The 26,310-nt window shown below is 39.9% G+C and overlaps 1 non-coding gene across 1 annotated transcript; it reads right to left on the bottom strand.

Moving 5' to 3' along the window:
• Nucleotides 1–15,094: 15,094 nt before the first annotated feature.
• Nucleotides 15,095–15,169, bottom strand: Trnas-cga (transfer RNA serine (anticodon CGA)). Its single transcript has one exon. It is a non-coding gene; the product is annotated as a tRNA-Ser (tRNA).
• Between the last annotated feature and the right edge of the window lie 11,141 nt (nucleotides 15,170–26,310).

Here is a 26,310-nt window from a genome sequence, read left to right as displayed (position 1 = left end):
TCTTGGCCACAATAATGCGTTCACTATGCTGTTGGTAGTAGCTTACCCACACTCCTATTTTTTTATTCATTATTAAACCTACTCCTGCATTACCCCTATTTGATTTTGATGGGTTTGATAGAGAGTGCAAATTTGTGAAACAGAAATGGCTAGAGGAGAAATGGAAAGCTGTTGCAGCTGTATGAATTTCAAGAGCTCATGTGGCAAGAAAATACTAAACAAAGAAGGGAAGGCTGAAAATGGAAAGAATACCATATTTTACTGACTATAAGATGCACTTTTGTCTTCCAAAAATTGCCTTCAAAAGTGACTCTTATACTCAAAATTAATATAAAAATGTCCAGTATTTTATTTAAAATTCTGATCAGTCTTAAAAATGGCCATATATTCGACGCTGTCTGAAACCTATTTCTATCAGACAACACTGGATTCAACTGGCAGAAGCAGTGCACTGATGTGACGAACATGGATTGTGGGGATTCACAAGTTTGCTAACACGGTCTCCCTCCCATCCCACAATCACAAACCCAGAATGCTGTGTAGCCTATGATGTGCCATTGCAGTCTGCAGTGCCAGTAAACTTGAATTGAAAGTGATTTGTGTTATCAGTAACAGTACACAATTTTTCTCAGTAGCTAGTTTCATAATAAACAAAAATTAAAAGTATTCATATGATCCTGGCTATAAATTGAAAGTAATAGTATAAGCAGAAGAAAATGGAAACTGAGAAGCTGAGTGGCATTTTGGCCCTCCATCAGCTGGAAAAACCATCAGCGATTGGTAGGCTAGTGAAGAACAACTAAAAAAAAAAAAAAAAAAAAAAGAGGAAGACTAACTGTGCAAGTGAGCGCTTTCCTGAGGTCCCTAAGTCTTCAGCTTCTGGTTTGGTTTAGATACATTGAAGAAATGTTTGCCATTTTGGCACATATGAGGCTGACCTGTGAAAATTCTGGAACTTCTGAAAACCATCTCCCAACTAAATTTAACACAGGCCTATTCCGGATCCCATGCCACTTTCCTTGATGATGATCTCATCCTCACTGAAGGCCAGCCACACATTTCTCTTCACATTAAACTTACTAACAAACAACAGTACTTACATTTTGATGGTTTTCATCCTTTTCAGATTGAACATTTCCTCCCATATAGCCTTAGCATTCATGGCAAACATATTTGTTCGGATGCAGATTCTTTATAGCAATACACCACTATTCTCACCTCAGCCTTCACTGGACGTGATTACCCCACCAGCCCATCACATCCAATCCTGATATTGATGATCCCTCCAAAAAGCAACTTCGCAACACATCACATGTGACTCAGTATTATCCCGATCTGGGATGTATAGATCATCTACTTTGACAAGGCCATGACTTCCTAAAATCATTCCCTGAAATGAGATCCATTCTATCTAAGATTTGCCCCCCACACCTAGAATAACTTTTCGTCACCTTCTCAACTTCCACAATATTCTTGTCAGATCCTATGCTCCTTGGATCCATCTCCCCACCCTATGGCTCCTCCCTGTGACTCTTGCCCCCCCTCCCCCTCCCCACCCCTGCCTCCCAGGAAGACTTGCCCTATGCAACCCCTTGCCACCACCTATACCAGCATTGTAATTGGCAAAACAATACTATCAAAGGGGGAGCCACCTGTAAGATGACATATCATATACAAGCTGTCCTGTAAACACTGTTTGGCCTTTTATGTCAGAGTGACTACCAATCAAAATTATCAGTTAGGTTGAATGAGCATAGACAGAGGGTGTATATTTGCAACACACAATGTCCTGCTGTAGAGCGTGCTCTAGAACATGACAGTCATGATCTCGGTGCTTGTTTCGCCACACTTGCCATCTGGATTCTTCCCCCAGACAGCAGTTTCTCATAACTCTGCAGGTGGGAATTAGTGCTACGTGTCCTTGGTTCTCACTAGCCACTTGGCGTCAATTTATGTTGATTTCTTCCATATTTGCATTTCTTCACAGTAACTACTCCTTTCTTACTCTGTTTTAGTTTTCTGCATCTTTCATAATCTTACTTGTCTATTTTTTGCCGTACAACTCCCACCTCTGTTACGTACATTACCCTTAGCTTTTCACTCTTTTTAACAGATGCTGGATGTATTAGCAGTAATCTCTGCCTTGCATATTACCCTGTCTTCCACCTTTAAGCTCTCAAGTTTTCAAATCTCGTCTGGTGCAGTTCGCAACTATCAGTCTTTCTTTATCATTCCATCTGGTAAGTCTCCCCTGACCTGCAGTTCTGAGTGACTTTTCTGAAATCTATCACTTTTCCTAGATCTCTCCAGTCCTTTTCCTTTACCCCTCTGCCTTCACTTTCAAATCTTCTGCTGGAAGAAGGAGCCTCTGGCTCCAAAAGCATGCATATTTATAACCTTCTTTTATGTGCATGTTCTGTTGCCACTTGGTGAAGAGGTTTTTTATCTCTACAATCAAACAAGTTTGTCAGTGGACAAAACAGTCATGGTCAGAGTGAGAGTAGGCATTATTGTTAAATCTTTCAAGGAGTACGGCATAAGTATCACTATCGATGTCATTGAAGACCATTTTATGTATGAAGAGGGTAACAATGCTGAAGAAGAAAAAGAGGAGGAATAAGAAAGTTCAGATGATGATTTTCAGAGGATTTAAAGGTCAGTTTAGTTTTATAATTAAAAAATTTTTTTAGTCTGGCTTTGCAATCTAATAACAAAAATGGTCAAATATACTTTTTTAAAGCAGTCACTTAGAAAATGAGGTTCCTCTCTAGTCGATAGCACCTTATAGTCCATAAAATACAGTAAATAGGAAGGGTATATGGAGGAAATAAATATTATTGGAAGAAGTGAATGGAGTTGAGAAATGTGATACTGTGAGAATAATTTGACACAGCAAAGAAAGACACAAATCTAAACAATGCAATGGAAGTACTAGATGTTATTTCCCCAGAATCATTAAAATCCTTGTTGGGACAAACCACGACATAACTGGCATAACTGTTCCACAGGAGAGAAACATTGTTGCAGCCTATCCCCAGTGCTATTCAGTATGTACATAGGGAAAGCAGTAAACGAAACAAAGGAGAAAATGTGTAAGGAAATGAAAGTACCAGGAGAAAAAACAAGAACTTTTAGGTTAGATGAGAGATTTAAGATGAATAGAAAAAAAAGGTGAACTGTAGATGAATTAAATAAGGCAAGGCTGGGGCAGTTACAATATGAAATAATGCACTAAAAGTAATAGACAAGTTTTACTATTTACACTATCTGATGGCAGCCTAAGCAGAAAGAATGCAAAATGCAGATTGGCGATAACCAGGAAATTGTTCTTGAAAAAAAGAAATTTACTAGCTTCGAATAAGAATTTAAGTGTTAGGAAGTCTTTTCTGAAAGTATTTGCAATGTAGTCTTATGTGGCAGTAAATGTGTTTGATAAACAGTTTTGAGAGATGACAATAGAAGCTTTCATAAAGGGAGGGCTGTAGAAGAGTGCTGAAGATTAAATGACTTGTTTGGATAACTAATGAAGAGGCAGTGTGGAGAAATTGACTATTCAGTTGAAAGGACACATTCTGAGGCATCAAGGCATCATCAGTTTGGTAATGGACGGTGGGGGGGGGGGGGGGGGGGGATAATGGTAGAGGGAGGTGTAGCACAATTTGCTGTCAATGAAGCAATATATTCAGACAGTGAAATTCGAGCCAATGTACAATTTCATGGACTTAGCAAAGAAAACACATTGAAGATAGAATTTTATAAAATAGAAAAAGTCTTATTAACAAATTCCACAACCTGCGATTCTGAAAGTAGAGTTTTAATTATGGCAATAATTGAAACAAAAGTGAGGAACCAAATAAACTTGGAGCTTGACTTATGATTTTCATTGGCTAACACTGAACTGAGTATAAAACAGTGTTATAAATAAACAGCTTCAACTGGCTAATTGATTCATTATTTCTTGATTAATAAAAGAGCTACAAAATATGTGAGATTTTATTATGTGGATGTTAACTAAGCATTCTCTTTGGAATAGTATGAGTGAGTGAGTGAATGGATGAATGAAGAGAACTATGTATTGTGTTCTGGCGCTGGAACGAAGAGGAAGAATGGAAGATAAGATAAGGCAGTGAGGAAACTTCAGCCAGTAGGCAGCAGACAAGGACCGCACTACACCAGAAGCGACCTCTGGAAGAAGTGAATATAAGCGCTACTCCTGCCAGCCTCGGCAGACATCAGTGCTCAGATTGACTCAGTGGTCGGACATTAGTGGATGGTTGTGGACCGCACTCGCAAAACAAATTGTAGTGATCCATATAAAGTGTTTACTTGGACTTTTTCAATAGTGAAGATAATTTCTGTTTGCATGTCACTTGCAAAGTTAAGTATTGTCAGTCTGCTTTATAGAGAAAAAAGTACTAATGTTATTTGCTTGAATTGTTGTATAGCACTCCGAGAACACAGCATCCTATAGGCACCCTATAAGCGACGAGTGGGCAAGATCCAACATTTGCTAGTTTAAATATAGGAGCATTAGATTTTTTTCCAAGTTTGTGAAAGTTGGACTACTGGGTGATAGCTGATCTCATTTCATTCAGTGATAAATCACATTTTGTAAACCCTATCATGAAAGAGATCCTTCAGGGATATGTAATGACTTAAGTTACACATTAACAAGCAGAAGGAGCCATTGCAGCTTATATTTGTGAAGTATAATAACAACAGATTATGAGTAATGCTAATTTATATAAGTGTAGGTGGACAGTGTCTTGAAAGGAGGATATAAGATGAACATCAACAAAAGCAAAACGAGGATGATGGAATGTAGTTGAATTAAGTTGGGTGATGCTGAGGGAATTAGATTAGGAAATGAGACACTCAAAGTAGTAAAGGAGTTTTGTTTTTTGGGGGTGAAAAATAACTGATGATGGTCGAAGTAGAGAAGATATAAAATGTAGACTGGCAATGGCAAGGAAAGTGAAAGAGAAATTTGTTAACATCGAGTATAGATTTCAGTGTCAGGAAGTCGTTTCTGAAAGTATTTGTATGAACTGTAGCGACGTGTGGAAGTGAAACATGGGCGATAAATAGTTTGGACAAGAAGAGAATAGAAGCTTTCGAAATGTGGTGCTACAGAAGAATGCTGAAGATTAGATGGATAGATCACATAACTAATGATGAAGTATTGAATAGAATTGCGGAGAAGGGGAGTTTGTGGTACAACTTGACAAAAGGAAGGAACTGGTTAGTAGGACATGTTCTGAGGCATCAAGGGATTACAAATTTAGCATTGGAGGGCAGAGTGGAGGGTAAAAATTGTAGAGGGAGACCAAGAGATGAATACACTAAGCAGATTCAGAAGGATGTAGGTTGCAGTAAGTACTGGGAGATGAAGAAGCTTGTACAGGATAGGGTAGCGTGGAGAGCTGCATCAAACCAGTCTTAGTCCCAAACCAGTCTTAGGACTAAAGTGGAGTGTAAATAATTTAAGGAGTGATGGCAACAAATCACCAAATAAAAGAGCTGCCAAGTCGTTGAAAGGCACATAAACTATACTGAGTACTTTGCTAGCTTTCAGACAAATCCTTTTTCAGAGTTATAGAATGAACACACACACACACACACACACACACACACACACACACACACACACACACACACACACAACAAACAAACAAACAAACAAACGGAGAGAGAGAGAAGAGAGAGAGAGAGAGAGAGAGAGAGAGAGAGAGAGAGAGAGCAGAACTCAAGGACGAAAGTAACTTTTGTGTGATGTTTCACTGCCAAGTAACATAGCTCGATGACTATTGGACTGTATGTAGAAATAAATTCTGCAGTGTAATACAGAAGGCAACTGAAAGAAATATGCAATAAGATGAACAGAAATCACAGTTTTATTCACAGAATATAATTATAATCAAGTCAATATTACGAAATATGGCACATAGCTCTTAATAGGGTGTGTGATCACCAAGGATGGCACTGCATTCTCTGTAATGTGCTCCCATCCTGGCCCCAAGGTTGGTAAGGACTTCTTGTGGTATGGAGTTCCACTCTACCACCAGCAGAGTTGACACCTGCTGGATGGTCATTGGTGCATGTAGACGCAATGTGTCTCTCCAGTGCATCCCACACATTATTGATGAGATTTAGATCCAGGCATTATCATCCCTTAGAGTGGAAGTCAGAACTGCATGTACTCTTGAAAAGACACACATAAGGAATGAGTATAATATCACAGTAATGTAGACTTGCAAGTTTGCCACATTAAAAAGATTTGGAAGTCAGAGTGAACATGCTACTTTATGCCACCCCACACCATAACACACAGTCCACCAAAGCAGTCATGTTTGACAATGTTCTTGGGTGCATTATACGTATGTTTGTACCTCTCACCATGTAAGCCATATAAGGGTATGTCCACTGTTGTTGAACATAACTGCCAAAACTTTGAACATAGTACTGTCACCAGTCAACATTATTTCTACACTGTGCTCCTTCCCCATGTGTGTCATTTCAGGGGTGCTTTTTGACCTGACTTCATTTTTATAGATGACCGCACTGAATGGTGCCTATGAGGGAATTCTTGAAGTGAGAGGATTCGGTGAATAGACTGGGATGCTTGTTTGCCTAACTTTAAATCCCATCGAGCATGTGTGGGATGCTTCGGGGAGAGACATTGCAACATGTTCACATGCACCAAGAACCATCCAGCAGTTGCCAGTCATGCCGATGGAGGAATGGAACTCCTTGCCAACCTTGTGGCCAACGGGGGAATAGGTTGCAGAGCATGCATTGCTGTCTGTGATGATCACACACCATATTATCAGCCGTGTGCTCCTGCTCCCTTTTGAAAAGTACAGGGGACCATAATAAACTGCAGTGACTTTAGTGTAATTATTGTCTTTGAATAAAAGTGTCATCTCATTGTGGATTTCTTTGTTACCTCTGCACTATATTGTAGCAGTTTTATGTATGTCCAAGTTTCATTGAGCTATGTTACTTGGCAGTGGCACATCATGTGGAAGTGACTTTCATCCTTAATTTTTGCACACCAATGTAGATTTTTGCACCAGAATATAAAACTCCAGTCTAAAACATAACAGGGATTGATAGTCAATTTGTAAATTAATTCCACAATTCATCCTAAATTCACTCATGGAAGTACAAGTATCATTAGTATACATATTGATATCTAAGGCACAGTTCACACTGAGATGATACAAGATAGAATACAACACACTGCAGTACTGGTCACCTGATGCGATATTTTGTTCCCACTGGGATGATATGCTATGCAATAAAATACACAATGTGATGCGCTTTACAACAAGCAAGAAGCCAGAAAAACCACATTTCAGTTTCTGCTGCCATATTGAGTTTTTCTGAAGAGGATGTTATTTTCGTTTGTCATTTGCTAAAGTGCTCAAAAAACTGAAAACGAAAAGGAAAAAATGGATGCACCTGTACAATGCTATAAGTATCAAACAAAGTATGGCTGTGGTTTCTCATGAGGACTCTCAGCATGAACACATTCTACTGTATGAGTCCAAACAGATTCCACTTTTTGGGACAACTAATATCAGCTGCTATGACAAAGCAGGACACAAATTTTTGACTAGTTATTTCTTTTGCTGAGAAGCTATTCATTACAATAAGATAAGCTGATGAAAGTGTATGAATGATGTTTAAAATGCCAACATGAAAACTTTTATTTTTTTTGTAAGGCCGCCAAGTGTTGTACTTTATCCAATGTGGTATGTATATAGATGTATGGTTACAAATTAATAAAGGTAGGATAGTATTTCTACAACTGTTCAATTTCACAAGGTAATATATGACTTGACTTGAGTAATATTCACAAAAAATGCTGGATTTCAAGTGAAATCAGTCATCATCAGTGGTGGAGCAGTGGTGGCAAATTTTGCACAGAGGCTACAATGTGTCAGAAGAAAAGGGAGAACCTCATGACAAGAAGGAAAAGCCCAATGTGTCCTCCTTGGCTTTGTCCAGATGCTGATTCAAAAGTAACAGGAATGTAGCTTTCATATCTCTTTCATGCCTGTCACAAAGCTTCCTGAAATCAGGGAGTCCTGGCTGGAGGAGGGAAGGGGAGGGGGGGAGGAGAATCCAGTCAGAATCATCAGTTGATGATGTCTCTTCATTACAGTAAGTTTTTCATTTCCAGCTTCCACTTCTATCAACAACATACGAAAAAGGGAAAAAACAAAGTGGCTCCACAGAGTAGGCAGCAGCAACCTTATGTCCAGTGCATAGGTGCTAACCTTGGCTGACAACCTCCAGTGGATTTCAAGTATTTTCTAGAGAATGGAAAGTGGTATCACTCTCCTTCCAGTGTTAAATACAATTCTGATATGTTGCAAAAAGGATAGATGCATCCGCCCCTGTAGCTGAGTGGTCAGCGCGACAGAATGTCATACCTAACGGCCCGGGTTCGATTCCTGGCTGAGTCTGATATTTTCTCCACTCAGACTGGGTGTTGTGTTGTCCTTCTCATCATCATTTCATCCCTATCAACATACAAGCTGCCGAAGTGGCATCAACTCGAACAACAAGCACCAGGCGAACAGTCTACCCAACAGGAGGCCCTAGCCACATAGCATTTATTTACCAGATGAAGCAGCACATCACATTCGATGAATTACATGGTCCCTCAGGTAGTGATCCCCTCTGTGCTTCAGTTGTTCTCTGTTTATTACATGCAGATCATTGGAGTGCCTCATGCACTAAATCATTGGCCCATCTACATGTGTATTGGCCCTACTTGGATGGTGACGTTACCTGCCTGATTGCCTCTGGTTCAAAGTGTGCGATACACCAAGCAACTCCAAGGGCATCACCGCCTCCTTGGCTGATGCCATCGCAAGCATGGAACCTTAAACATGTGGATTTCGCTGGCTCCTTTCTCAGTGCTTGTTGTCTATTGGTTGTTGATGGATATTCTTATTTTCCCTATGTTGTTTGTTGTGTTTCCACAACCACAACTGCACCCGTTGCAGCCTGGTCCAAAATTTTTTCCCTCGAAGACGTTCCCATGCTGTTAGTGTCCGATAAAGGTCCACAATTTTCATTGCAAAAGTTTGCGATTCCCGTGGTATCCATCAAATCATTGGCCCGTCATTCTATACACAATCTAATGGTGTGGCAGAAAGCCTAGTGCATGTGTTCAAAACTCAGATGAAAAAGCGTGTTGCCAACTCTTCGTCCAACAGTGCCTTAGATCGGTTTCTCTCCTCAAACCATTTCATGCTGTTTGGTGAGAATAACCTAGTGGAGCTGCTCCATTTGTCCTCAACCTGGACATCAACACATGCAGTTGTCGTGCCTTTTCCATTTGCATGTGGTTTTCTGGGCAAGTGGTTTTGGATGTGGCTCTAAATGGATTCCAGCTGTCATTGCCAGATGCTGGGAGCACATCTCTGCAACAAATGCACAGAGGACAGCCTCTGCCCGAGGCACCATGATCAGCTTCACCTTTGCGTGGATCGCTGGGCACCCCCTAATGTCACACCTTAGCCTCCGAGCCCACCCACATTGGCCATTAAAAATCACCTGCTGCTGGTGGCTCTCCACTCCTTTGCGAGCGAGGGCATCTGTCATCGGTGACCAAACCAGCAGTTCCTCTATTGATTCTATCACCACCATCAGGGATTCAGTCACCCATTCCTGAGCAACCACTGATACTTCAGCATCATCAGAGAGCTGACACTCAAGGTTGACATGGAAACAGCCCTGGCGTCGTCGGTGCTGCCATATGGTTTGGCACGGTAAAATGGGGTCTGTGCCTTAGTCAAAGGCAAGTGGACATGTGTGTGTGTGTGTGTGTGTGTGTGTGTGTGTGTGTGTGTGTGTGAGAGAGAGAGAGAGAGAGAGAGAGAGAGAGAGAGAGAGAGAGACCACCACCACCAGAGCCCGCCACAGATTTGAGGCTAGCCAAGTACTCTCAGCCTCAGTTCTCTATGTGTATTACTACAATTCTTTATGTATGTAATTGGTTTCTACTCAATGTTACTTAAATACTGTGTTCAAGTTGTTACTGCTTCTGTGGAATAAAGTTGTGTTCCGTCTACTGGTTGTGTTGTACTTATGCCTAATTACAACAGTTTTTATGCAATTAAATTTTCCTTCAGACATGTGTGTTTCAATTTTATCTATAGGCTAGAGGTGTGAATTGAAGTCTGTGTTAGGGAGGGCATTTGACTGTGGTATTCAGTGCAGTTGTGTTACCTTATACTGCTACAGTGGTGTAGTGGTTAACACATCTGTCTAGTTAGCAGGAGACTTGGGTTCAAGTCCTGGCTGTAGCATAAAATTTAATTCATTTCTTCAGCTTCTGTCATTATTGTACTTATAGTTTTGTTAGTGGTGGGCATGACAAGATATCTTGTGAAATGTTATCAAACACCTCTGAAAACTGCCTAGAACAAATACTTCAGAATCCCACACAGGATGGAAATATTCTAGATCTAATGGTAATGAACAGACATGATCTCTCTGAGGAATTCCACATCTAAAGTGGTATCAGTGACTGTGAGACAGTTATAGAAATAATGAATACCAAAACGCAAAGGACAACTAAAACAAGTTGAAAGATTTATATGTTCAGCAAGCTAGACAGAGAAACAATAGTGGCATACCTCAAGGAGACACTTGAAACTTTTAGCTCAGGACAGGGGCATGTAAAGAAAGTATGGCTTAAAAAATATATTAAAACAAAGTGTAGGGCTATAGATAAAGAGATGCTTAACAAAATGCATTTGGCAGGCAAGAGATCAATGTGTGAAGCCTTCAGTGAGTACTGTAACAGAATACTGTCAAACGATCTTTCACAAAACACAAGGAAATTCTGGTCATATGTAATAGCTGTTAGTGGTACCAAAATTAGTGCCAGTCACTCATGGATGAGACTAGAGCCAAAACTGAGAGTAGCAAAGCAAAAGCAGAAAAGCTTATCTCTGTTTTCAAATGTTCCTTTACAAAGAAAAATCAGGAGCAATGTCCCAACACAATTCTCATGGCTTAAACAAATATTACTTTCAGTGGAGTTGAGAAACAGTTGAACTCGTTAAAATTAAACAAAGCCCCAGGGCCCAATGGAATCACTACGAGATTCTATACCTAATTTGCAGCTGGGTTAACCCCTCTGTTACGCGTAATCTATCACAGACTGCTCAAACAAAAAACTGTGCCCAGTAGTTGGAAAAAAACATGGGTCACACACATCTACAAGAAGAGAAACGGAACTGACTCACAAAACTACTGTCTAATATCTATGACATCTATCGGTTGTAGAATATTAGATCATATTCTGAGCTCAAACATAATGAGGTATCATGAATCATGTCAACCAGCGTGGATTTCGAAAACACAGATTGTTTGAAACCCAACTTTCACTTTTCTCACGACATCCTGAATGCCATGGATCAAGGCAGTCTGGTAGATGCAGTATCACTCGATTTCTGAAAAGCATTGGACCATGTCACAAACCTAGGCTTATTATCAAAAGTATGAAAATATGTGGTATCAGATGAAATATGTGATTGAATTGGTAGGGAGGCCACAGCATGTTAGCTTGGATTGAGAGTCATTGACAGATGTAGGAGTAACTTCAAGTATACGACAGGGAAGTGTGTTGGGTCCTTTGCTGTTCATGTTGTATATTAATGACCTTGTGGACTATATAAATAGTAACCTCAGACTCTTTACAGATGATGCAGGTATCTACAATGAAGTACATTCTGAATGAGGCTGTATTAATATTCATTCAGATCTTGATAACATTTCAGAGTGGTGCAATGACTGGCAACTTGCTTTAAATGTTCAAAAATTTAAAACTGTGCACTTCACAAAACAAAAAACTCATTATCCTATGAATTTAATATTAATGAGCCACAGTTGCAATCTGTAAACTTGCACAAATATCTGGGTGTAACACTTAGTAGGGGCATGAAGTGGCACAATCACATAGGCTCAGTTGTGGATAAAGCAGGTAGCCGACTTTGGTTTATTGGCAGAATACTAGGGAAATGCAATTTGTCTACAAAGATGATTCCTTACAAATGACTTGTGTGGCCTATCCTAGAACACTGCTTAAGTGTGTGGGACCCATTTCACATAGTACTAGCAGGGAATGTTGAATGTACATAGAGAAGGGCAGTGTGAGTGGTCACAGGTTGAAAGAACTGAACTGGTAGACTCTTGAAGATAGACATAAACTATCCCAAGGAAGTATACTAACAATGTTTCAAGAACAGACTGTAAATGATGACTCTAGGAATATACTACAACCTCCTATATGTTGCTTGTATAAGGATCGCGATGATATGATTAGATTAATTACAGCGTGCGCATAGGCATTTAAACAATAATTTTTCCTGCACTCTATTTGTGAATGGTGGAAAGAACCCCAATAACTGGTACTGTGAGCTGTACCCTCTGTCATGCACTTTACAGTGGTTTGCAGAATGTAGATGTAGAAAATATAAATAAATTTAAAAATGCAGGAGAGTAACACTATCAAAAACTGCAAAGCCAATTTCATTAATACTGCGCTGTGGCACTTTGTGGTGCTATGAGTGTCATGTTTATAGCTAACCATATAATTTACTATTTTGCATCAGATATCATATACCTCCCCACTGACATTGTGTATTATGATTTCACAGAGGTTTTCATATGAGAAATTGTTTTATACAGTTATAAAGTTTATCTGAGTGGATAGCCAGTACTGCACTTCCAAAAGTAATTAAGATAGCCTTTACCTGGAAAAGATAGCAGCAAAGTAAAAAAGATTAGATTAAAGTATTAATAAATACAACATAATAATATAAAAATAATAAAGACATGAAATTTAAATTTTGAAAAACAAAATTTTTTCCCATACAGTATTTTAAGAGGCATTTGATTCTCACAGTGTCATCACTTCATACCCTCTTCTCACTGTACAGACAACATGCAATCTAGAGATGGCAAAAGTATCTATATATCGAATTTTCGATAAATCTTGTGAGTGATATAGATACATCTCAAATACTAAACTGAAAATGTTTATATTTTTGGTTTATTGGTTTTTAGATGTAGAGAATTATTTATCTGAAGAAACATTGTTAGTTCCGAGGCTGCTGTTGTTTACATTTGTTTTGTGAGAATTCAGTCATTATCGATTTACATTCAAGTTTTGTCAAGAAATTTGTTTAATTTTTATAAAATAATATTAAAACTCTCATTTCTTTTAAACAGAATAAAATTTCTAGAATTGGTTAACCACATGAAACCTGTATTAATACAGTTACCTGATAGAAAATAGTTTACAGAACTTGAGTAAAAGAAGGGATGTGATCAACACATCCATCTTGAGATGTCAAATAACAGTGAATTTGGTAATAAAGAGAGATATTGGGGCAGAAATTGTAGAGAAACATTCGTAATGGCGTTTTGGAGAAAAATGCAGTTGGCATCCCTCTACACACCTGTGTTTAATGTGTAACTGCCAGAAGCTCCAATGATGTATGTCAGTTAGTTATTATTCAGTGCTGTATTGAGTACAAAACTGTGTCACACAGTTTGCAAATTTCGAGATGACAGAGTTAGAGGAGCAATGTGTCTGTATTAAATTTTGCCTGAAACTCATGAAAACCTTTACAGAAACATATCAAATAATCAGGAAGCCTATGGTGATGATTGCTTAAGCCATACTCAGTGTTACAAATGGTTCACACAGTTTAAAAATGGGGACGGAAGATAAAGATCACCCTCGTTCAGGACTCCCTTCAATTTCTACCAACGAAACTCGAGTCAGGAGTGACAATGAAATTGTGCATGCCAATTGAAGACTGACTGTCTAAGAGATTGCAGAAGAATGTAACAATACAGTTGGATTATGTCACAAAATCCTGACGCAGCACCTTGGAATGCATCATGTAGCTGCCAAGTTCGTCCTATGGCTCATGAGTCAAGGTCAGAAAGATCTTCACCTTACAATCTGTGAAGAGCTTTTGGATCGCGCAAATGAGAATGAGATGTCCCTTAAGAGAATCATAACTGGTGATGAGATGTGGGTCTGTGATAATGATGTTGAGAAAGCAGTCTCCAGAAGTTGCCCTGAAAGAGCTGCAACATTTCCACTGCTACCTCAATTTGATGGGCTTCTTCAATGGGTGTGAGCAGTCCCAGTCCAGTGGGCAGCAACCTTTGTCATGTTGAAACTGTCATTCAAGATGAGGACAATTCCAAGACTGATTTTCATTTCTTTCACTACCATTTTGATAGTGATACACTACTCTTTGGGCAGTGAGGCCTCCTCTTCTGATTCCTGGTTGTTCACAGAAAGATGGTCTGTCACTTCCTAATTCAGATTTTTTCAACTACTCTGGAAAATGTGCCATGCATGATGGTGCAGTGTTGCCATCACTTCCACCTGCACAATGGTGGGTTGTTGCAATATTATTCCCCTTCATATGCCTACACAGACTAGTTTTGGCTCCTCTAGTGGCACACCATGGTACTGTGACATGGGGATTTAAATGTGTAGTAGCACTGCTGACAAGAACCTACAAACAGACAAATAATTAACTATGTATCTTTATGAGTGCCCTTCATATTTAAACTTGCTTGGTGAAACTTCAGCTGAGTACTTTCAATAAGTCAGTGTGGTTTGACAGCATACATCTGACCAGAAAATAAATTTTGGAGATATCAGTGGACAGAAAAATACCCTGTACGTGGATGAAACTTGAATATTTTCTGCAGTTCTAAGTTGACACAATGCACCCCACTAAAAGCAGCTGTAAGATTACTGCTTTAACGAAATAGATCCAAATAATATATGACCATTCAGTGGACATTTCAACATCCAATCCACTTAAGAGCCAAGACTCATTCTTAGAAATTTCTCGAAGGAAATAAAAGGATAAGCAATCGGTTTGCTTGCTTGGCGTGATCTGTGCATTCCATTCAATGTTCATGGAACATGCTTAAAGTACAGTGGAATGTATAATGGCATACAAAATCTAGAGCACTTGTTGGGTCTGCAGACTAACCAAGATGGTTGAAACTTCCTGGCAGATTAAAACTGTGCGCCCGACCGAGACTTGAACTCGGGACCTTTGCCTTTCGCGGGCAAGTGCTCTACCAACTGAGCTACCGAAGCACGGCTCACGCCCGGTACTCACAGCTTTACTTCTGCCAGTATCCGTCTCCTACCTTCCAAACTTTACAGAAGCTCTTTTGCGAACCATGCAGAACTAGCACTCCTGAAAGAAAGGATACTGTGGAGACATGGCTTAGCCACAGCCTGGGGGATGTTTCCAGAATGAGATTTTCACTCTGCAGCGGAGTGTGCGCTGATATGAAACTTCCTGGCAGATTAAAACTGCATGGTTCGCAGAAGAGCTTCAGTAAAGTTTGGAAGGTAGGAGACGGATACTGGCAGAAGTAAAGCTGTGAGTACCGGGCGTGAGTCGTGCTTCGGTAGCTCAGTTGGTAGAGCACTTGCCCGCGAAAGGCAAAGGTCCCGAGTTCGAGTCTCGGTCGGGCACACAGTTTTAATCTGCCAGGAAGTTTCATATCAGCACACACTCCGCTGCAGAGTGAAAATCTCATTCTGGTAACCAAGATGGTTGTTTTCTCCAACGCTGCGGGAGAATCTTTAAATCTACTACATTCTGATTCACTGTGATTTTCACTTGTACTCCTAATGACACCATTGCTCATGTGGGGAAGATAAATAGTTGATCTGATAGTGGGCTTTGAAACCAAATATAAGAGAGACTATGCATCATTCATTCATACATGATGTTCTGAAGCCCCATAATGAAACCTTCATGGAAGTCAAACAGATCAACTTAAACATTAAGGAACCACTTCTGGTAACTTCTGTAAAGTGTACTAATAAATAATTATGCCTAATGTTAATCTACTCAAACTAATAATTTGTGTTATATATTAGGAGAAAAACAATATTATGAAAAGCATAGTTGCTACTCACCATACAGTGGAGACATTAAATCGCAGATAAGCACAACAAAAAGACAATCAGAAAATGTGCTTTTGGTCAACAAGGCCTTCATCAGAGATAGCACATACATACACACACTCACACAAATGCAACTCACACACACATGACTGGCGTATCTGACTACTGAAGCTACATTCAAGAAAAACAGATAGAGTACTTTCCTCCATCAGCTGTTTTTTTATACAATAGATCAAACGAAGTATATTTAAGTATCTTTACACAGACCCCGGTCTGCTGCCTATATACACACAAAGTCATATCTATCTAAAACTAAATTATGCAGCATTTACATTTCTGAGTTCAAGTATTCTGATGAATTGTCGGAGGAATGATAAATGTATACTAATACTTTGCTTTTGAATATTTGGGGATTTCTGATTTAATGCCTCATATCCACCAGCAACCTGTTATAGATTTTTGCACAAGATTTTAAAACTCCCTTTGAACCCTAAGGAAGGACACAGAGTCTGGAAGTTATTTCTGTTTTTAATATTTTGTCATTGAATTGCTGATTTTATCCTAAGTTAACTCTTGTTATTAACCACAAATACCAATAGGGAGTATATGAGTTAGTAAAGTGCAATAATCCCTCAGTCCTTGCAGAGGCTTCTGAAAGAATTTTGTTAATCAACTTTACCCAATATTCTTGTTTCACACTTCTGTTGAATAAATGCTTTTTCCACCTTAGTTGCAATGCACAGAAGATTTTGCCACTGTACACAATTACTCAAAAGTTTGTTAGCAATCCCATCCGCAGGTCTGCACAGTGAGAGGCACTTCTAAGTTCAAAGAGGCAAAACTGAGCTCTTTTGTTACTATGTTTATATGCTGGTGAAATCTCAGTTTATGACATAGAGTTAATTATGTACACTTTTCATTCCACCATATATTTACAAAAAATTGGTAATTCAACCTTTTCAATGCACTTGATCCACTGGTCCACAAGCTTGTGTATTCCTGCCAAAAAAGAAGGATTTCACTTGGTTGTGAAGCCACTTTTACACTGCTTTCTGCACCTCCATATCTGAGGAAAATCGAAGACCTTTCAAAGCATCCTTGAGTTGCCAAAATAAATGAAAGTTGCGGAGAGAGCAAGATCTGGACTCTCCACTGTAGAGAGTGAGTTGCAGCATCACTAAAACCAGTTTCAACTTTATGGTGAGCCGTGTGCACTCTCAATGCAATGACAATACTTTCTTTGACAACAAGCCTTGTTGTTCGCTGTGAACTACTGGCTGTAGTGTGTTTGATGTCAGTTCACAGTAAGATCCTTTGTTGATGGTTGTTCCCTTTGTCATGTATTTTTTCAGCACAGGCCCATTAGTGTCCTCCAGACCCCCCTCCCCCCCCCCTGCCCAACCCCCATAAAGAATATATACAACATAACCTTTTCTGCTGATGGAAGTCTTAAATTTTGTTGTTTTTTTGTGATCCAGTGGGTTTACACGCCATGATCTGGTGGTTTGATTCTGGCTCATAGTGATGAATCCACATTTCATCAACAGCAACTAAACTGGGTAAAAATCAGTTACACTCCTTGCTGACATGGTTCAGTAAGTGTTAGCAGATATCAACAATTTTGATCTTCAGTTCTTTAGTAAGTTGTCTTAGTAACCACTGAGGAGAATCTTTATGGAAGCTAAGTTCTTCATGGATGATTTGATATGCAGAACCATGACATTGTAACAGATGGAAACTCACCTATTCACTAAAATCATCTCGAGCTTGCTGAATAATTTGGACTGTGAGTGATGTCAACAGACGTTCTTCTCTCTCTTTGTGGGTCACACTCGTCCAGCCACTTTCAAACATCTTGAGCAACAAATGAACACTTTCATGTGACATGTGTGTCCCGTCCCAGGGGACACAGTGTTACCGTAGGCATCTTCAGTGAAGTGGGAGGGTTTGCATGCTTTGATGAGGTTGAGAGCTGTGCCGGCAGTAGTGAAGCTATTGGCAGGGTCACCGAAGCCGGTGTGGTCTTGATTGAGGAGCCAGATAAAGTGTGTTCCACACCATAGGGTAGTGGGACTCTATAAGCTAGATCGTCAAACCCTCTAGGAGAGCTAACCTTGAAAAGAAAGCTTGGTCCTCCAGGTTGGGGGTTGAGTGCAGGCTTGATACCCCTGCCTTGAAAAAAATCACTTATTCCGAATAATTCAACAAGGAATGCCGGACTGCCCCTATGTAGAAAACTGTGCTAGAAAACAGGAATATGGATTTATCGGTGCTTAAATTTGGAATTTGGAATATGGAACGTGCATATGCTGTTGCAAACAGGAGCGATGAATAGTGTTGCAGAAGAGGTGGTGAGGTATGGAATGGGAGTTGCTGCACTGCAGGAAATCATGTGGATTGGAAGAGTTGAGATTTATAAACACAAATTCTTCCTGTACTATCCAGGAAAAGGCGAAAGACAAGGAAAGTATGGAATTGGGTTTACAGTCTCCACAGATATGCGTAGATCTGTTATTGCTCTCACCCCACATAATGAAAGAATATATACTCTGCATATAAAAGGCAAATTTCACAAAGTGGCCTTTGTGAATTTATATGCACCAATGGAAGAATCAGATGAAGGTACTGTGGACATCTTGATGATCAACTACAGGAGGTTTGTGACAGAATACCTAGATATGATTCCAGAATAGTTCTTGGTGATTATAAAGCAAAACTGGGAAAGAAAGAGGCATTCAGAAGGGTGTTTGGTAAGGAAAGCCTGCATGATGAAACTAATAATAATGGTATGTGGGTTGCCCAATTTGCTTCTGCAAACAAGTTTAAAGCTGTAAGCACATGTTTTCCAAGGAAAAATATCTAGAAAGGGACATGGAAAATACCAGGAACAAATGAAGCAAACCAAATAGACCATATATTTATATCAAAAAGGTGGGTATCCCATATGGAATAAGTGCACCTAAGAGCTAATTCTGATTCTGACTGTTACCTAGTAGGAGCCAAAATGAGTCAGAAAGTTGCCATGGTTGCCAAAGCACGTAGTATCAGAGTAAAGAAATGGAATACAGAACAACTGAAAGATAGGTCTACTGTTCAGGAGCACCAGAACAGATTGAGACAGGAGTTACAAACAAAATACTGCAGAGATGATATACACAAAGAATGGAACTCTATTTAAGATGCCATTAGGACAACAGCACATGAAATACTGGGGGGAAACAAGGAGACTTAGGAATGAAGACTGGTATGATGATGAATGTAGACAGGCAATGGAACAGAGAAACGAAGCAAGACCAAAATGATTGAGTGGCATACTAAATCAAATCAGGCATTATATAAGAGAAAGAGAATAGAGGTAGCAAGGGTATGTAGGAGAAAAAAAAAAGGGAAGCCATGAACAGAAAGACAGAGGAGAAGGAAGAGCACTACCAAAGGAATGAATGCAGAAAATTCTACAGGAAAATTAAAGAACGAACTCAAGAACATAGACCAAAAATAACAGCCTGTAAGGACAAAGAGGGAAATTTGCTGAAAGATAAACAAGATGTTCTGGATAGATGGAGAGAACTTAAAGCGAATTTGGAGGGCACTCCTGTCAGGAATGAGCAACCACTCTATTATACCACAGTTCCAGAAATAGAGGAACCAACATTAGAGGAAGTACGGAAGGTAGTGTATCGTCTAAATAATTACAAAGCAACAGGAAGTGATGAAATAACTGCAGAAATGTTAAAATGAAAAGTTGATATGAAAACAGGAAAGAATCCCAGAAGAATGTATGTTATGTGTAATTCAACCAATACACTACAAATGAGACAAGACCTGCTGTTCAAATTACCAAGGAATTACCCTGCTGAATGTAACATATAATCTCTTCTCTAGTATTATCTGCAACCGGTTAGCACCATATGTAGGAGAGAGTCTGGGGGAGTATCAGTGTGGATTTCAGCCTAAAGGTCAACAATGGACCAGATATTTGTGTTGAGCAAATACATGAAAAGGCATATGAGTATAACACTGAGCTTCATAACCTTTGCGTAAACTTCAAGCAGGCCTTTGATAGTCTCAGTAGAGCACAAATGCTAAATGATTTGCTGCTGCTTGGTATGCCATCGAAGTATGTCTCACTTATTCAAGCAATGCTGGGTGGTTCCAAGGCTGCAGTGCAAGTTGATGGAGAACTGAGCAACTGGTTTATCAGCAGTAAAGGAATCAGACAAAGGGACATACTCTACACAACGCTTTTCAATTTGACTATTGAAGCACCCATGCAGAAGCTTCAGATATCTGGTTACATATGCACAAAGTTGTCCCAGATATGTGCATATGCTGATGATGTAGCAATTATTAGTAGAAGAAGGGTGTCACTAGAGAGGACAATATGTGGGCTAAAAGAAGCCACAGAACCTAGGGGCCTTTCTATAAATGAAACAAAGACTAAGTACACGAATTGCACCAGGAAAGAAAATAATAACTTCCACAGATTATCAGCAGACAGTTTCAATTTTGAACATATCAGAACTATGACTATTTGGGCTCTAATATTATTAGCACACATTTCATGTTAACCAAAATAAAACTGTGCATCCTAAGTGGTAATAGATGCTTCCACTCAATTAAGAAATTGTTGGCCTCTAAGTAATTAAATAGGCACCTGAAGCTGCAACTATATAAGGTCATGATCAGGCCAGTTGTAGCCTACGGATGCGAAACATGGATGCTGATGAGTGTTGATGAGCAGCAGCTCAGGATATTTGAATGTAGAGTTGCTGTGCAAGACCCATGGGGCAGTTCAGGATAATAATGATTTCTGGAGATCTAGGACAAATACTGAGGAACCGCCTTATACAAGGAGCTGACATCATAAGAATTATAAAAAGTAGAATAACCTGGCTTGGACATGTCCTCAGGACAGATACTGGAAGAACAACTAAAAAGATTTTTGAATGGAGGCCAACCGGTAGAAGACACAGAGGAAGGCCATGAAAACAGTGGACAGATGATGTGGAAGAAGTCATAATCTCTCAGAGTCTGAGGATGGCGGAGAACTGCTGGAGAGGGCAGAATGGAGGAAACTTGTTGATGAGGCTAAAACCCACACAGGGTTTTAATGCCGTGAGAAGAAAATGGGACATGGAACTGTCCCTGTATTGTCCTGAACTTTATGACTAATTTCAGCCTCTTTCAGCTCTTTTGACAAAAGAAATCGAATCACTGCTTGTTATTACTTCTTGGTGCAAAATATTAGTGGAGTGGATAGGTTTACACTATCACTGACAGAATGCAGCTGAAGTGATAGGGGTTAAATGGTGTGTACATGACTACAATGGTGCCAACTGTAAGCATGCATATGCAGAAGGCACCATGAAGATTCTGAAATCATTTTATAACAAAAGTTTACGTTTTTGACCCTCCATCTGGATGCAAAGGAATTTAACATGTGGAGTCGCATTCAATGTATGCTCACTGATCTCTACTTCTGATGTCTGTAAGTCAATTTTTTAAAAATTTGGAGTTGCATAACATAATTTTTGTAAGTTAAGGGTTGACGTGTTGGTTGTGAACCAGCTGTTAGGCTGTTTCATCGTTCTCTTAGCTATGTCAGGTGTAGATATGTTTGGATCATTTATCTGTTATGTGTGGCATAAGCAAAGATTACCATTTCTGAAGAGTCCTCCAGTGTGGTGTGTGAATCATTTATGTAGATCAAGAACAAGAAAAGCCCATGCATGATACTTGCAGCACATTGTGTCCCCTGTTTTGCCACTCTGAATTTACTCTTATTCCTGTTGTATCATTTGCTAATCTGACCCACTGTTTCCTGTTGTTAAGATGTGAATCCATCCATTTTAGTTTCCCTAGCAGAACTGAATGATCTACACATTAAGCGGCCTTGGCTGGAACACACAAAATGTCAGGAGGCTAACTATTCTTAATTCTACTAGATTAAGTTTGTTAGGTCTAACAAACTTAATACTAGCAGGCCTAAACGAGAAAATTATTGCATTCTCAGCAGAAGCTGTTTTACAGAAGCTAAAGATTATTCTCAAAAATATAGTACTCTGATGTAAGCTACATCCCCTTTTTTTGAGAATATCTCCACTTTAGTACACTAGTGTTACTACCATATGTATCAATCTTGCATGAAATACACTTTGAATCATCAATATGCATACTCTGCAAACTAAAAGAGCATGGTAGAAGATACTTTCCAGTGTACAAGGCATGTCCAAAAGGTATCCAACTTTTATTTGTAAAACCAATCTTTATTCAGAAACAATTGTTTGACACTAGTCGCCTCCAAAGCAGTCTCTTTCTACACACCTCTCCCAATACTGCTGGCATTGCTGGATAGCCTCTTTTGGTATTGTGTGCAGCTGCTCCATCACATTCCACATAATGTCTTCCCTATTCTAAAATCTGGTTACTTTTAGTCTTTTCAGTTTAGAGAAAAGGCGGAAGTCACCCAGTGTTAATTGAGGGGCACTGGGAGGCTCACAAAGCACAGCCATGTTGTGTTTGGCCAAAAACCTCTGAACTAATTGAGAATGATGAGCAAGTGCATTGTTGTGGTGAAGGTGGCAACTGCCCACAAGTCTGACGATTTGCAGCTCACTGCTTCACAAATGTGATGCAGAACCTCTTCACAGTACTTGTTATTGACATTAGATACCTTCAGTGGTATATTTGTGATGGACCATACCACTGAAGTCAAAAATGACAGTCAGTGCGACTTTCATATTGCTGGAGACCTGCCTCCCTTTTTTGGGTCTTGGGGGTGATGGATGCAACCATTGGGGTGACTGGAACTTTTGTTTCTGGACCTTACCCATAAATCCAGGGCTCCTTACCAGTGACCACTGTGTTAAGAAAGTTGGAATTACTGTTCACAGTATCCTGAATGTCCAGTATGATCAAACAACCTTGATTCTGTTCAGTTTTTAGCAACTTTGGCACAAATTTGCTGAGATTCTCCTGAGGTCCATGTGTTCTGTTAAAATAGACTGAATGGATCCAATAGTAATTTTAACCTCATCTGCACGTTCTCTGATCATGATTTATCCACCATGCATCAGCTGGGTTCATATTTGATCAATAACAACCTCATTTGTGGATGTTGAGGGCCTACCTGAACATGCTTAATTGTTCACTAATGAGAAAAATTTTTTGAAGCAGTTGTGTCAGTCCTTTATCAGTATGGCACCCACTGTCAAAGCTTGCAGATTGCTTCAGCCTGAGAATCATCAAACTTGAAATAAAATTCGATGCAATAATGTTGTTCCATTTTTTATGCCCTTTTGTCCACAAAACAAAATCCGGTGACTACCACTTACACGTGTTCACTTGTCGTCAGCTACCCAATGGGGGGAAAAGCAGGCATGTGCCCTACATATGCCTACAAACATAGTGAGTGTGCATGCTCTGGTATCATTGTTGGCTTCAACAATAAAAAATAAGGGCACATACTTTTTAAAAGAAGCCCTCATACAATATAATCGACCCTTTCCATTCATGTATGGAGTGTAGGAAAACGACTTCTTAACTGCCACTGTATGCATAGGTTGTCCAATCCTAGCTTGTTAGTCCCCTTGGATATCTATGGGTCTGTACTATATTCCAAGAATGCTTACATGCAATTACTTCTTGAAACTTTGTTAAGAGTCCCTCGAAGATAGTGGGCATATATCTTCAGAATCTACTGGTCCAAGTTTCTCTTCTCCTGACTCTAAGTTGGGGGCAGGGGGGGGGGGGGGGGGGGGGGGAGAGGAAGAAGAAAGTCTTTGACCATTTGTATTGACCTACTCTGTATATTTTCAACATCTCCTGTTAGTCCTATTTGATACAGGTTCCACACACTTCAGCAATATTCTAGGTTGTGCTAATTGGTCCGCAGCTCGTGGTCTAGCAGTACCGTTCTTGCTTCAAACATGTGGTCCTGGGTTTGATTCCCAGTGGGGTCAGGGATTTTCACATGCCCGGATATGACTGGGTGCTGTTGTTGTTGCTGCTGCTGCTGCCGTCGTAGTCACCATCACCATCCCCATCATCATCATCATCATCATCATCATCATCAATCATCATCATCATCATCATCATCATATATCCATTATGGTCAGAGGAAGGCAACGGCAAACCACCTCCATTAAGACCTTGCCCAGTACGGCGGTGCAGGTTTCCCCCATCGTTCCCCTATGCTCTGTCAAGAAACATAGGACTTCATTTCATTAGACTAATTGGATTTTCCCAGTATCCTTACAATGAACTGAAGTCTGCCATTTGCTTTATATAGGACTCAGCCTATTGACAGTTTTATTTTATACCCCACAAATTGTTATGCCCAAGTATTTGTACGACTTGACTGATTACAATGGGGACTCATTGATACTTAAGCTATAAGAAACCATGTTTTTGTTTTTTGTGAAGTGGTTAGTTTTACATTATGAACATTTAAAGCCAAGTTGCCAATCTTTGCATGACTTTGTAATCTTATCAAGATCTGACTGAATATTTGTGTATCTTTTTTCAGAATATGAATAAATGTATCATCTACTAATGTTGCTGACAGTGGTCTCAAATGCATGTTGCACTGAGAGAAAACTTCATTGGACAGTTGGAGGTAGCTTGATTAGTACATCCATAATCAAGTTTAAGCCTCAAGCAGGCATACCTACGAGTCCACCCCCCCCCCCCCCACAAAAAAAAAAAAAAAAAAAAAAAAAAAAAAAAAAAAAAAAAAGCGCCCACACACATTGCATTGTACCATTTCATGTTTTACAAAATTCGCTCGAGTGAATTCATATGACTGATGCCTGTTCCCAACTTAACAGCAGAACAACCACACTAGAAGACCACACTACAGCTACAGTGGTGACAGCCACTGAGGACCCAGCTATGAATTTTGCTTAGAGTACTGCACCTCAGCATCATAGGCCTTTTCTATGTCTGTCTTTCCTTGGCTTCTGGTGAGAAGTCAGATTTGTATCCTTTCAGTGGCACTCTTGGAACATTATCCAGTTGAGAACATTGAAGAGGACTTCTTTTCAGACATTTATTCAGTTGGGACAGCATTGAATATTGAACACCATCAAACCTGGAGTCATATTTCCAGCCATAGACATTGCAGATTATGAAGTTTCCACAAAAAAAGGAGGGAGGGGGGAGCTGGTATTCACATCTCCGTTGTTGCAGTTCAATTCCAGTCACCCTTTCTCTAATTGTAGAGAGAGATTTGTTGTTTAACCAGCAGACTGTCTCTGTAACCAAACATGGGGCAAGCAGCATCAGTCCACCACAAACAGCAGTTGCAATACAGTGAGACATTTCTTGGATGAGTCTACTAGAGATGGTGCACAATCTTGGATTGGGGAAGGAAAATGGTTGTGTCTTTTTCAAAATAATGATTCCACAACTTACTTTAAGTCATTTATGGAAATTAACCTTCTATTGGTCATCAACTCTGTATTCAAATAGTAGCTTTCTGTATAGCACCCAGTTTTCTTTAGTCTCCAAGCCACTACAGTTATGACAATGAACTCACATTCAGTTGGATGATAGTTCAAATCCCCATCCTAATCACATCATTCAAATGTCAGGATGGTTACTTTCAAAAAGGACACAGCTTACTGTCTTCCCTAAACTGAGCTTGTGCTCTGTCATAAATTATGTGTCCCTCCCTAATCACTACATAGGGTTAGAAATGGCCCAGTCTGTGCCGACATTTATGAGGAAAGGTAGAGAGTGGTGCTGGAATCACTGACGAAGGCTCCCATGATATTTCTGCATTGTGATTGGCTGAGTTGAAAGATGTTGTCATATGAGGTATTGCTGGGCAATTGACAGTTTCAGTGGCATTGGAGGTGAATGGGTGGTCAAGACTGGGTCAGTTCAGCCTCCGCAGTATGTGTACATTCAACCTCTGCTGTCTGTCTGGGGAATGGGTTCCTGGCATTGGTGGAATGTGGACATGACATATGGGGGTGGAAATGGTTTCACCTTCATCGCCTCCATCACTAGGCGTCGTTCCCAACCTAAAATGAGGGTGGAAGTTGTAGTGGTTGCAGGCAGGCAGTAAGGCAAGATTGTCTCAGGTGTGGTTGTGAGTGTCATGCCCAGTTGGCTGCAGTGGAAATGCTATATCTCGGTGTGGCCAGAGCTAATTTCAATGTCCGACAGTGTGCTTCTGGCCAGCTGTAACTCAAACCCCCATATTGCCAACAACAGTGTTTTGGGTATACCTGCTATAAAAAGAAATTATACTCCAGAACAATGCTCCTGGTGGTTGGACTGTATGGTGGGCCACAGTAAGGTTGGTATCC

The sequence above is a fragment of the Schistocerca gregaria genome, chromosome 3 (genome assembly GCF_023897955.1).
Source record: "Schistocerca gregaria isolate iqSchGreg1 chromosome 3, iqSchGreg1.2, whole genome shotgun sequence".
NCBI classification, from domain to species: Eukaryota; Metazoa; Arthropoda; class Insecta; order Orthoptera; family Acrididae; genus Schistocerca; species Schistocerca gregaria.
Note: the sequence above shows the minus strand (reverse complement) of the source record. Positions and strands in the feature narration are given on the sequence as shown.